Source organism: Mesoplodon mirus (genome assembly GCF_964341445.2).
Source record: "Mesoplodon mirus genome assembly, contig: SUPER_7_unloc_1, whole genome shotgun sequence".
Taxonomy (NCBI): domain Eukaryota; kingdom Metazoa; phylum Chordata; class Mammalia; order Artiodactyla; family Ziphiidae; genus Mesoplodon; species Mesoplodon mirus.
The window spans coordinates 5,193,970-5,206,159 of record NW_028295815.1 but is presented as its reverse complement, the minus strand read 5'-3'; the positions used below and the strand labels follow the sequence as shown (position 1 = coordinate 5,206,159).

Sequence of the window (12,190 nt, the reverse complement as noted above, 5' to 3'; positions counted from 1 at the left end):
CTTCCGGAAGAGCGCCCGGGGCCAGGACCACCCTGGCTGGCCTGCAGGCACCAAGTTGGCCTGCGTGCTGTCGCTGGTGTGGCTCCACGGCCCTTCCTCTAGGCTTTCAAGCCCTTGTACATATTCAGGTGTTTTACCTGGGAAGGGTGGGAACAGTTCAGCAGCAGCTGGCCTGGGGCTCAGCTCACGTTTACGCACAGATGCCTCGGCACAGTCCCCCAGCTTTGCAATGAGGACGCTCCTTGTGTGGGGGGTGGGGTGCTGGCTGTATGGGAGATGGTTCCCCACGTCTGACCAATTTCAGAATTGTTTACCGCTGGAGCAAGTGTCCAGATAGGGTTTTCCTCTGTATAAATGGTGGGTTCAGGTTTTTTTTTTCTTTTATGTTTCAAGTTAGATTTTATTCCTCTTTTATGTATTTATAGATATAAGCATGGAAATAATTCATTCCTATAAATACATCTGTGAGACGGGAAGAACATTTTTCTCTGTTATTTTTAAATTTTATTGTTTAGAATTTTGAAATTAATTAATTTATTTTTTTATACAGCAGGTTATTATTAGTTATGTATTTTATGCATATAAATGTATACAGGTCAATCCCAATCTCCCAACTCATCCCACCACCACCACCCCATGGCTTCCCACACTTGGTGTCCATACGTTTGTTCTCTACCTCTGTGTCTCTATTTCTTCGCTGCAAACCAGTTCATCTGTACCATTTTTTAGGTTCCCCATATATGCCTTAATATACAGTATTTGGTTTCTTCTTTTTGACTTCATTCTGTATGACAGTCTCTTGATCCATCGATGTCTCTACAAATGACCCAGTTTCATTCCTTTTTATGGCCGAGTAATATTTCATTTTATATATGTACCACATCTTTATCCATTCATCTGTCTGTGGGCATTTAGGTTGCTTCCATTACCTGGCTATTGTAAATAGTGCTGCAATGAACATTGTGGTGAATGTGCCTTTTTGATTTACGGTTTTCTCTGGGTATATGCCCAGAAGTGGGATTGCTGGATCAGATGGTAATTCTATTTCTAGTTTTTTTAAGGAAACTCCATACTGTTCTCCATAGTGACTGTATCAATTTACATTCCCACCAATAGTGGAAGAGGGCTCCTTTTGTCCACACCCTCCCCAGAATTGGTTGTTTGTAGATTTTCTGATGATGCCGATTCTAACGGGTGTGAGGTGATACCTCATTGTAGTTTTGATTTGCATTTCTCTAATAATTAGTGCTGTTGAGCAGCTTTTCATGTGCGTCTTGGCCATCTCTGTGTCTCCTTTGAAGAAACATCTCTTTAGATCTTCTGCCCATTTTTGTATTGGGTTGTTTGTTTTTTTAATATTAAGCTGCATGAGCTGTTTATATATATTGGAGATTAAACCTCTGTCCATTGATTCGTTTGCAACGATTTTTGCCCATTCTGAGGGACGCCTTTTTCCATTCCCATTTTTTTTTAACAAAAAAGGAAAGAAAGGAAAAGAAGCAGAACACTAATGTGCGTAAAATATGCCTTTTGAAACGGTCGTTTTGAAATATGGACGTCCTTTGAATTTTTTGGTCGATATGTGACCCCAGGATTTGTTTTCAGGGCAGGTGTCATTTACAGGCCTGCAATGATTTTGAATATCAACTAACCATTAGCGCTGGGATTAAAGCTGCTGTTGTGTGAAACGGCCACAAGGTGGCAGCAGTTCACCCTTACCAAATCTGGTTACTCTGGCAAGAGAGCCTCAGTGGAAGTGGTGTTCTAGATTGGAATTTAGAATGGAATGTGCCAGGAGAAAGCCCCTCAAGTGTGTCTCACTACTTCTTGTTCGTGTTTTTAATTTAATTTTTTTTATTTTTTATTACAGCAAGTTTGATTACAATGTTTGGCTTGTTGTAGGTGTGGAAGATGTGGTTCTTTTTCACATACACAGATGTCTCTTCTTCCTGGGATCCTTTTCCCATGTACGTTATGACAGAATGTTGAGTAGTCCTCTCTTGGTATTCTGTAGGTCTTTGGTGATTATATATGTCACCTGTGTTTGTATATGTCTGTTATCCCCGATATCATAATGAAACCAATCCTCACACCTTTCCATTCGTGAACCATAAGTTTGTTTAATGAATCTGTGATTGCCCTTCTCCGTGGAAATATCTGCCCTGGTATCCATTTTTAGGTAACACCTATAAGTGATATGATATGGTATGTGTCTTTCACTTTCTGACTTACTACAAGTCACGTGATTACTTCTAGACTCATGTACGGTGCTGCAAATGGCATTGTGTCCTTTTTTTCCTTGGCTTCTCTTCTGCCTTAGCGAGGTCCATTTTCAACAATGTGATTCCCTGAGGGTTGTGGATTAGCTGACCTGGGCAGCCTTACCCTGCCGGCCCGCCCTCCCCAGGTGTGCCTCGTTGAGGTCAATATAAACAGCGCTCCAGGCAGCAATAGCCCCTGAAGCTGTGCCTGACTCCATATTCTCTGCCCCGTCAGCAGTCTCGGGGCTCTGCTGGTGGGTGGGAGTGAGGGGCCACAGCTTTGTGGGTGGCCCGGTGTGAGTGGGGCTCTGCTGGCCTTTCTGCAGGAGTTGCCAGGCTGACACCTGTAAAGAAGAGGATGTGTCACCCATACCTTCCGCTGGAATTTCTCTCCGGACAGAGGTGAGGAAGGAAAAAAGCAGTGGGGGCCAGGACAGGAGGGGTATATCAGGCAGGGCAATGGAAAGCTTCCGGAAGAGCGCCCGGGGCCAGGACCACCCTGGCTGGCCTGCAGGCACCAAGTTGGCCTGCGTGCTGTCGCTGGTGTGGCTCCACGGCCCTTCCTCTAGGCTTTCAAGCCCTTGTACATATTCAGGTGTTTTACCTGGGAAGGGTGGGAACAGTTCAGCAGCAGCTGGCCTGGGGCTCAGCTCACGTTTACGCACAGATGCCTCGGCACAGTCCCCCAGCTTTGCAATGAGGACGCTCCTTGTGTGGGGGGTGGGGTGCTGGCTGTATGGGAGATGGTTCCCCACGTCTGACCAATTTCACAATTGTTTACCGCTGGAGCAAGTGTCCAGATAGGGTTTTCCTCTGTATAAATGGTGGGTTCAGGTTTTTTTTTTCTTTTATGTTTCAAGTTAGATTTTATTCCTCTTTTATGTATTTATAGATATAAGCATGGAAATAATTCATTCCTATAAATACATCTGTGAGACGGGAAGAACATTTTTCTCTGTTATTTTTAAATTTTATTGTTTAGAATTTTGAAATTAATTAATTTATTTTTTTATACAGCAGGTTATTATTAGTTATGTATTTTATGCATATAAATGTATACAGGTCAATCCCAATCTCCCAACTCATCCCACCACCACCACCCCATGGCTTCCCACACTTGGTGTCCATACGTTTGTTCTCTACCTCTGTGTCTCTATTTCTTCGCTGCAAACCAGTTCATCTGTACCATTTTTTAGGTTCCCCATATATGCCTTAATATACAGTATTTGGTTTCTTCTTTTTGACTTCATTCTGTATGACAGTCTCTTGATCCATCGATGTCTCTACAAATGACCCAGTTTCATTCCTTTTTATGGCCGAGTAATATTCCATTTTATATATGTACCACATCTTTATCCATTCATCTGTCTGTGGGCATTTAGGTTGCTTCCATTACCTGGCTATTGTAAATAGTGCTGCAATGAACATTGTGGTGAATGTGCCTTTTTGATTTACGGTTTTCTCTGGGTATATGCCCAGAAGTGGGATTGCTGGATCAGATGGTAATTCTATTTCTAGTTTTTTTAAGGAAACTCCATACTGTTCTCCATAGTGACTGTATCAATTTACATTCCCACCAATAGTGGAAGAGGGCTCCTTTTGTCCACACCCTCCCCAGAATTGGTTGTTTGTAGATTTTCTGATGATGCCGATTCTAACGGGTGTGAGGTGATACCTCATTGTAGTTTTGATTTGCATTTCTCTAATAATTAGTGCTGTTGAGCAGCTTTTCATGTGCGTCTTGGCCATCTCTGTGTCTCCTTTGAAGAAACATCTCTTTAGATCTTCTGCCCATTTTTGTATTGGGTTGTTTGTTTTTTTAATATTAAGCTGCATGAGCTGTTTATATATATTGGAGATTAAACCTCTGTCCATTGATTCGTTTGCAACGATTTTTGCCCATTCTGAGGGACGCCTTTTTCCATTCCCGTTTTTTTTTTAACAAAAAAGGAAAGAAAGGAAAAGAAGCAGAACACTAATGTGCGTAAAATATGCCTTTTGAAACGGTCGTTTTGAAATATGGACGTCCTTTGAATTTTTTGGTCGATATGTGACCCCAGGATTTGTTTTCAGGGCAGGTGTCATTTACAGGCCTGCAATGATTTTGAATATCAACTAACCATTAGCGCTGGGATTAAAGCTGCTGTTGTGTGAAACGGCCACAAGGTGGCAGCAGTTCACCCTTACCAAATCTGGTTACTCTGGCAAGAGAGCCTCAGTGGAAGTGGTGTTCTAGATTGGAATTTAGAATGGAATGTGCCAGGAGAAAGCCCCTCAAGTTTGTCTCACTACTTCTTGTTCGTGTTTTTAATTTAATTTTTTTTATTTTTTATTACAGCAAGTTTGATTACAATGTTTGGCTTGTTGTAGGTGTGGAAGATGTGGTTCTTTTACCCATATACAGATGTCTCTTCTTCCTGGGATCCTTTTCCCATGTACGTTATGACAGAATGTTGAGTAGTCCTCTCTTGGTATTCTGTAGGTCTTTGGTGATTATATATGTCGCCTGTGTTTGTATATGTCTGTTATCCCCGATATCATAATGAAACCAATCCTCACACCTTTCCATTCGTGAACCATAAGTTTGTTTAATGAATCTGTGATTGCCCTTCTCCGTGGAAATATCTGCCCTGGTATCCATTTTTAGGTAACACCTATAAGTGATATGATATGGTATGTGTCTTTCACTTTCTGACTTACTACAAGTCACGTGATTACCTCTAGACTCATGTACGGTGCTGCAAATGGCATTGTGTCCTTTTTTTCCTTGGCTTCTCTTCTGCCTTAGCGGGGTCCATTTTCAACAATGTGATTCCCTGAGGGTTGTGGATTAGCTGACCTGGGCAGCCTTACCCTGCCGGCCCGCCCTCCCCAGGTGTGCCTCGTTGAGGTCAATATAAACAGCGCTCCAGGCAGCAATAGCCCCTGAAGCTGTGCCTGACTCCATATTCTCTGCCCCGTCAGCAGTCTCGGGGCTCTGCTGGTGGGTGGGAGTGAGGGGCCACAGCTTTGTGGGTGGCCCGGTGTGAGTGGGGCTCTGCTGGCCTTTCTGCAGGAGTTGCCAGGCTGACACCTGTAAAGAAGAGGATGTGTCACCCATACCTTCCGCTGGAATTTCTCTCCGGACAGAGGTGAGGAAGGAAAAAAGCAGTGGGGGCCAGGACAGGAGGGGTATCTCAGGCAGGGCAATGGAAAGCTTCCGGAAGAGCGCCCGGGGCCAGGACCACCCTGGCTGGCCTGCAGGCACCAAGTTGGCCTGCGTGCTGTCGCTGGTGTGGCTCCACGGCCCTTCCTCTAGGCTTTCAAGCCCTTGTACATATTCAGGTGTTTTACCTGGGAAGGGTGGGAACAGTTCAGCAGCAGCTGGCCTGGGGCTCAGCTCACGTTTACACACAGATGCCTCAGCACAGTCCCCCAGCTTTGCAATGAGGACGCTCCTTGTGTGGGGGGTGGGGTGCTGGCTGTATGGGAGATGGTTCCCCACCTCTGACCAATTTCACAATTGTTTACCGCTGGAGCAAGTGTCCAGATAGGGTTTTCCTCTGTATAAATGGTGGGTTCAGGTTTTTTTTTTCTTTTATGTTTCAAGTTAGATTTTATTCCTCTTTTATGTATTTATAGATATAAGCATGGAAATAATTCATTCCTATAAATACATCTGTGAGACGGGAAGAACATTTTTCTCTTTTATTTTTAAATTTTATTGTTTAGAATTTTGAAATTAATTTATTTTTTTATACAGCAGGTTATTATTAGTTATGTATTTTATGCATATAAATGTATACAGGTCAATCCCAATCTCCCAACTCATCCCACCACCACCACCCCATGGCTTCCCACACTTGGTGTCCATACGTTTGTTCTCTGCCTCTGTGTCTCTATTTCTTCACTCCAAACCAGTTCATCTGTACCATTTTTTAGGTTCCCCATATATGCCTTAATATACAGTATTTGGTTTCTTCTTTTTGACTTCATTCTGTATGACAGTCTCTTGATCCATCGATGTCTCTACAAATGACCCAGTTTCATTCCTTTTTATGGCCGAGTAATATTCCATTTTATATATGTACCACATCTTTATCCATTCATCTGTCTGTGGGCATTTAGGTTGCTTCCATTACCTGGCTATTGTAAATAGTGCTGCAATGAACATTGTGGTGAATGTGCCTTTTTGATTTACGGTTTTCTCTGGGTATATGCCCAGAAGTGGGATTGCTGGATCAGATGGTAATTCTATTTCTAGTTTTTTTAAGGAAACTCCATACTGTTCTCCATAGTGACTGTATCAATTTACATTCCCACCAATAGTGGAAGAGGGCTCCTTTTGTCCACACCCTCCCCAGAATTGGTTGTTTGTAGATTTTCTGATGATGCCGATTCTAACGGGTGTGAGGTGATACCTCATTGTAGTTTTGATTTGCATTTCTCTAATAATTAGTGCTGTTGAGCAGCTTTTCATGTGCGTCTTGGCCATCTCTGTGTCTCCTTTGAAGAAACGTCTCTTTAGATCTTCTGCCCATTTTTGTATTGGGTTGTTTGTTTTTTTAATATTAAGCTGCATGAGCTGTTTATATATATTGGAGATTAAACCTCTGTCCATTGATTCGTTTGCAACGATTTTTGCCCATTCTGAGGGATGCCTTTTTCCATTCCCGTTTTTCTTTTAACACAAAAGGAAAGAAAGGAAAAGAAGCAGAACACTAATGTGCGTAAAATATGCCTTTTGAAACGGTCGTTTTGAAATATGGACGTCCTTTGAATTTTTTGGTCGATATGTGACCCCAGGATTTGTTTTCAGGGCAGGTGTCATTTACAGGCCTGCAATGATTTTGAATATCAACTAACCATTAGCGCTGGGATTAAAGCTGCTGTTGTGTGAAACGGCCACCAGGTGGCAGCAGTTCACCCTTACCAAATCTGGTTACTAGGGCAAGAGAGCCTCAGTGGAAGTGGTGTTCTAGATTGGAATTTAGAATGGAATGTGCCAGGAGAAAGCCCCTCAAGTGTGTCTCACTACTTCTTGTTCGTGTTTTTAATTTAATTTTTTTATTTTTTTATTACAGCAAGTTTGATTACAATGTTTGGCTTGTTGTAGGTTTGGAAGATGTGGTTCTTTTACACATATACAGATGTCTGTTCTTCCTGGGATCCTTTTCCCATGTACGTTATGACAGAATGTTGAGTAGTCCTCTCTTGGTATTCTGTAGGTCTTTGGTGATTATATATGTCACCTGTGTTTGTATATGTCTGTTATCCCCGTTATCGTAATGAAACCAATCCTCACACCTTTCCATTCGTGAACCATAAGTTTGTTTAATGAATCTGTGATTGCCCTTCTCCGTGGAAATATCTGCCCTGGTATCCATTTTTAGGTAACACCTATAAGTGATATGATATGGTATGTGTCTTTCACTTTCTGACTTACTACAAGTCACGTGATTACTTCTAGACACATTTACGGTGCTGCAAATGGCATTGTGTCCTTTTTTCCTTGGCTTCTCTTCTGCCTTAGCGAGGTCCATTTTCAACAATGTGATTCCCTGAGGGTTGTGGATTAGCTGACCTGGGCAGCCATACACTGCCGGCCCGCCCTCCCCAGGTGTGCCTCGTTGAGGTCAATATAAACAGCGCTCCAGGCAGCAATAGCCCCTGAAGCTGTGCCTGACTCCATATTCTCTGCCCCGTCAGCAGTCTCGGGGCTCTGCTGGTGGGTGGGAGTGAGGGGCCACAGCTTTGTGGGTGGCCCGGTGTGAGTGGGGCTCTGCTGGCCTTTCTGCAGGAGTTGCCAGGCTGACACCTGTAAAGAAGAGGATGTGTCACCCATACCTTCCGCTGGAATTTCTCTCCGGACAGAGGTGAGGAAGGAAAAAAGCAGTGGGGGCCAGGACAGGAGGGGTACCTCAGGCAGGGCAATGGAAAGCTTCCAGAAGAGCGCCCGGGGCCAGGACCACCCTGGCTGGCCTGCAGGCACCAAGTTGGCCTGCGTGCTGTCGCTGGTGTGGCTCCACGGCCCTTCCTCTAGGCTTTCAAGCCCTTGTACATATTCAGGTGTTTTACCTGGGAAGGGTGGGAACAGTTCAGCAGCAGCTGGCCTGGGGCTCAGCTCACGTTTACGCACAGATGCCTCGGCACAGTCCCCCAGCTTTGCAATGAGGACGCTCCTTGTGTGGGGGGTGGGGTGCTGGCTGTATGGGAGATGGTTCCCCACGTCTGACCAATTTCAGAATTGTTTACCGCTGGAGCAAGTGTCCAGATAGGGTTTTCCTCTCTATAAATGGTGGGTTCAGTTTTTTTTTTTCTTTTATGTTTCAAGTTAGATTTTATTCCTCTTTTATGTATTTATAGATATAAGCATGGAAATAATTCATTCTTATAAATACATCTGTGAGACGGGAAGAACTTTTTTCTCTTTTATTTTTAAATTTTATTGTTTAGAATTTTGAAATTAATTAATTTATTTTTTTATACAGCAGGTTATTATTAGTTATGTATTTTATGCATATAAATGTATACAGGTCAATCCCAATCTCCCAACTCATCCCACCACCACCACCCCATGGCTTCCCACACTTGGTGTCCATACGTTTGTTCTCTACCTCTGTGTCTCTATTTCTTCGCTGCAAACCAGTTCATCTGTACCATTTTTTAGGTTCCCCATATATGCCTTAATATACAGTATTTGGTTTCCTCTTTCTGACTTCATTCTGTATGACAGTCTCTCGATCCATCGATGTCTCTACAAATGACCCAGTTTCATTCCTTTTTATGGCCGAGTAATATTTCATTTTATATATGTACCACATCTTTATCCATTCATCTGTCTGTGGGCATTTAGGTTGCTTCCATTACCTGGCTATTGTAAATAGTGCTGCAATGAACATTGTGGTGAATGTGCCTTTTTGATTTACGGTTTTCTCTGGGTATATGCCCAGAAGTGGGATTGCTGGATCAGATGGTAATTCTATTTCTAGTTTTTTTAAGGAAACTCCATACTGTTCTCCATAGTGACTGTATCAATTTACATTCCCACCAATAGTGGAAGAGGGCTCCTTTTGTCCACACCCTCCCCAGAATTGGTTGTTTGTAGATTTTCTGATGATGCCGATTCTAACGGGTGTGAGGTGATACATCATTGTAGTTTTGATTTGCATTTCTCTAATAATTAGTGCTGTTGAGCAGCTTTTCATGTGCGTCTTGGCCATCTCTGTGTCTCCTTTGAAGAAACATCTCTTTAGATCTTCTGCCCATTTTTGTATTGGGTTGTTTGTTTTTTTAATATTAAGCTGCATGAGCTGTTTATATATATTGGAGATTAAACCTCTGTCCATTGATTCGTTTGCAACGATTTTTGCCCATTCTGAGGGACGCCTTTTTCCATTCCCATTTTTTTTTAACAAAAAAGGAAAGAAAGGAAAAGAAGCAGAACACTAATGTGCGTAAAATATGCCTTTTGAAACGGTCGTTTTGAAATATGGACGTCCTTTGAATTTTTTGGTCGATATGTGACCCCAGGATTTGTTTTCAGGGCAGGTGTCATTTACAGGCCAGCAATGATTTTGAATATCAACTAACCATTAGCGCTGGGATTAAAGCTGCTGTTGTGTGAAACGGCCACAAGGTGGCAGCAGTTCACCCTTACCAAATCTGGTTATTCTGGCAAGAGAGCCTCAGTGGAAGTGGTGTTCTAGATTGGAATTTAGAATGGAATGTGCCAGGAGAAAGCCCCTCAAGTTTGTCTCACTACTTCTTGTTCGTGTTTTTAATTTAATTTTTTTTATTTTTTATTACAGCAAGTTTGATTACAATGTTTGGCTTGTTGTAGGTGTGGAAGATGTGGTTCTTTTACACATACACAGATGTCTCTTCTTCCTGGGATCCTTTTCCCATGTACGTTATGACAGAATGTTGAGTAGTCCTCTCTTGGTATTCTGTAGGTCTTTGGTGATTATATATGTCGCCTGTGTTTGTATATGTCTGTTATCCCCGATATCATAATGAAACCAATCCTCACACCTTTCCATTCGTGAACCATAAGTTTGTTTAATGAATCTGTGATTGCCCTTCTCCGTGGAAATATCTGCCCTGGTATCCATTTTTAGGTAACACCTATAAGTGATATGATATGGTATGTGTCTTTCACTTTCTGACTTACTACAAGTCACGTGATTACTTCTAGACTCATCTACGGTGCTGCAATTAGCATTGTGTCCTTTTTTCCGTTGGCTTCAATTCTGCCTTAGCGAGGTCCATTTTCAACAATGTGATTCCCTGAGGGTTGTGGATTAGCTGACCTGGGCAGCCTTACCCTGCCGGCCCGCCCTCCCCAGGTGTGCCTCATTGAGGTCAATATAAACAGCGCTCCAGGCAGCAATAGCCCCTGAAGCTGTGCCTGACTCCATATTCTCTGCCCCGTCAGCAGTCTCGGGGCTCTGCTGGTGGGTGGGAGTGAGGGGCCACAGCTTTGTGGGTGGCCCGGTGTGAGTGGGGCTCTGCTGGCCTTTCTGCAGGAGTTGCCAGGCTGACACCTGTAAAGAAGAGGATGTGTCACCCATACCTTCCGCTGGAATTTCTCTCCGGACAGAGGTGAGGAAGGAAAAAAGCAGTGGGGGCCAGGACAGGAGGGGTATCTCAGGCAGGGCAATGGAAAGCTTCCGGAAGAGCGCCCGGGGCCAGGACCACCCTGGCTGGCCTGCAGGCACCAAGTTGGCCTGCGTGCTGTCGCTGGTGTGGCTCCACGGCCCTTCCTCTAGGCTTTCAAGCCCTTGTACATATTCAGGTGTTTTACCTGGGAAGGGTGGGAACAGTTCAGCAGCAGCTGGCCTGGGGCTCAGCTCACGTTTACGCACAGATGCCTCGGCACAGTCCCCCAGCTTTGCAATGAGGACGCTCCTTGTGTGGGGGGTGGGGTGCTGGCTGTATGGGAGATGGTTCCCCACCTCTGACCAATTTCACAATTGTTTACCGCTGGAGCAAGTGTCCAGATAGGGTTTTCCTCTCTATAAATGGTGGGTTCAGGTTTTTTTTTCTTTTATGATTCAAGTTAGATTTTATTCCTCTTTTATGTATTTATAGATATAAGCATGGAAATAATTCATTCCTATAAATACATCTGTGAGACGGGAAGAACTTTTTTCTCTTTTATTTTTAAATTTTATTGTTTAGAATTTTGAAATTAATTAATTTATTTTTTTTATACAGCAGGTTATTATTAGTTATGTATTTTATGCATATAAATGTATACAGGTCAATCCCAATCTCCCAACTCATCCCACCACCACCACCCCATGGCTTCCCACACTTGGTGTCCATACGTTTGTTCCCTACCTCTGTGTCTCTATTTCTTCGCTGCAAACCAGTTCATCTGTACCATTTTTTAGGTTCCACATATATGCCTTAATATTCAGTATTTGGTTTCCTCTTTCTGACTTCATTCTGTATGACAGTCTCTTGATCCATCGATGTCTCTACAAATGACCCAGTTTCATTCCTTTTTATGGCCGAGTAATATTCCATTTTATATATGTACCACATCTTTATCCATTCATCTGTCTGTGGGCATTTAGGTTGCTTCCATTACCTGGCTATTGTAAATAGTGCTGCAATGAACATTGTGGTGAATGTGCCTTTTTGATTTACGGTTTTCTCTGGGTATATGCCCAGAAGTGGGATTGCTGGATCAGATGGTAATTCTATTTCTAGTTTTTTTAAGGAAACTCCATACTGTTCTCCATAGTGACTGTATCAATTTACATTCCCACCAATAGTGGAAGAGGGCTCCTTTTGTCCACACCCTCCCCAGAATTGGTTGTTTGTAGATTTTCTGATGATGCCGATTCTAACGGGTGTGAGGTGATACCTCATTGTAGTTTTGATTTGCATTTCTCTAATAATTAGTGCTGTTGAGCAGCTTTTCATGTGCGTCTTGGCCA

General features: G+C 43.1%; 1 long non-coding RNA gene across 1 annotated transcript in view; it reads right to left on the bottom strand.

Moving 5' to 3' along the window:
* Nucleotides 1-8,554: 8,554 nt before the first annotated feature.
* LOC309809048 overlaps nt 8,555-12,190 on the bottom strand; it is a 1,043,528-nt gene continuing 1,039,892 nt past the window's right edge. Inside the window, exon 3 of the long non-coding RNA XR_014294799.1 lies at nt 8,555-8,660. This is a non-coding gene — a long non-coding RNA (uncharacterized lncRNA). The remainder of the gene's footprint in view (nt 8,661-12,190) is intronic.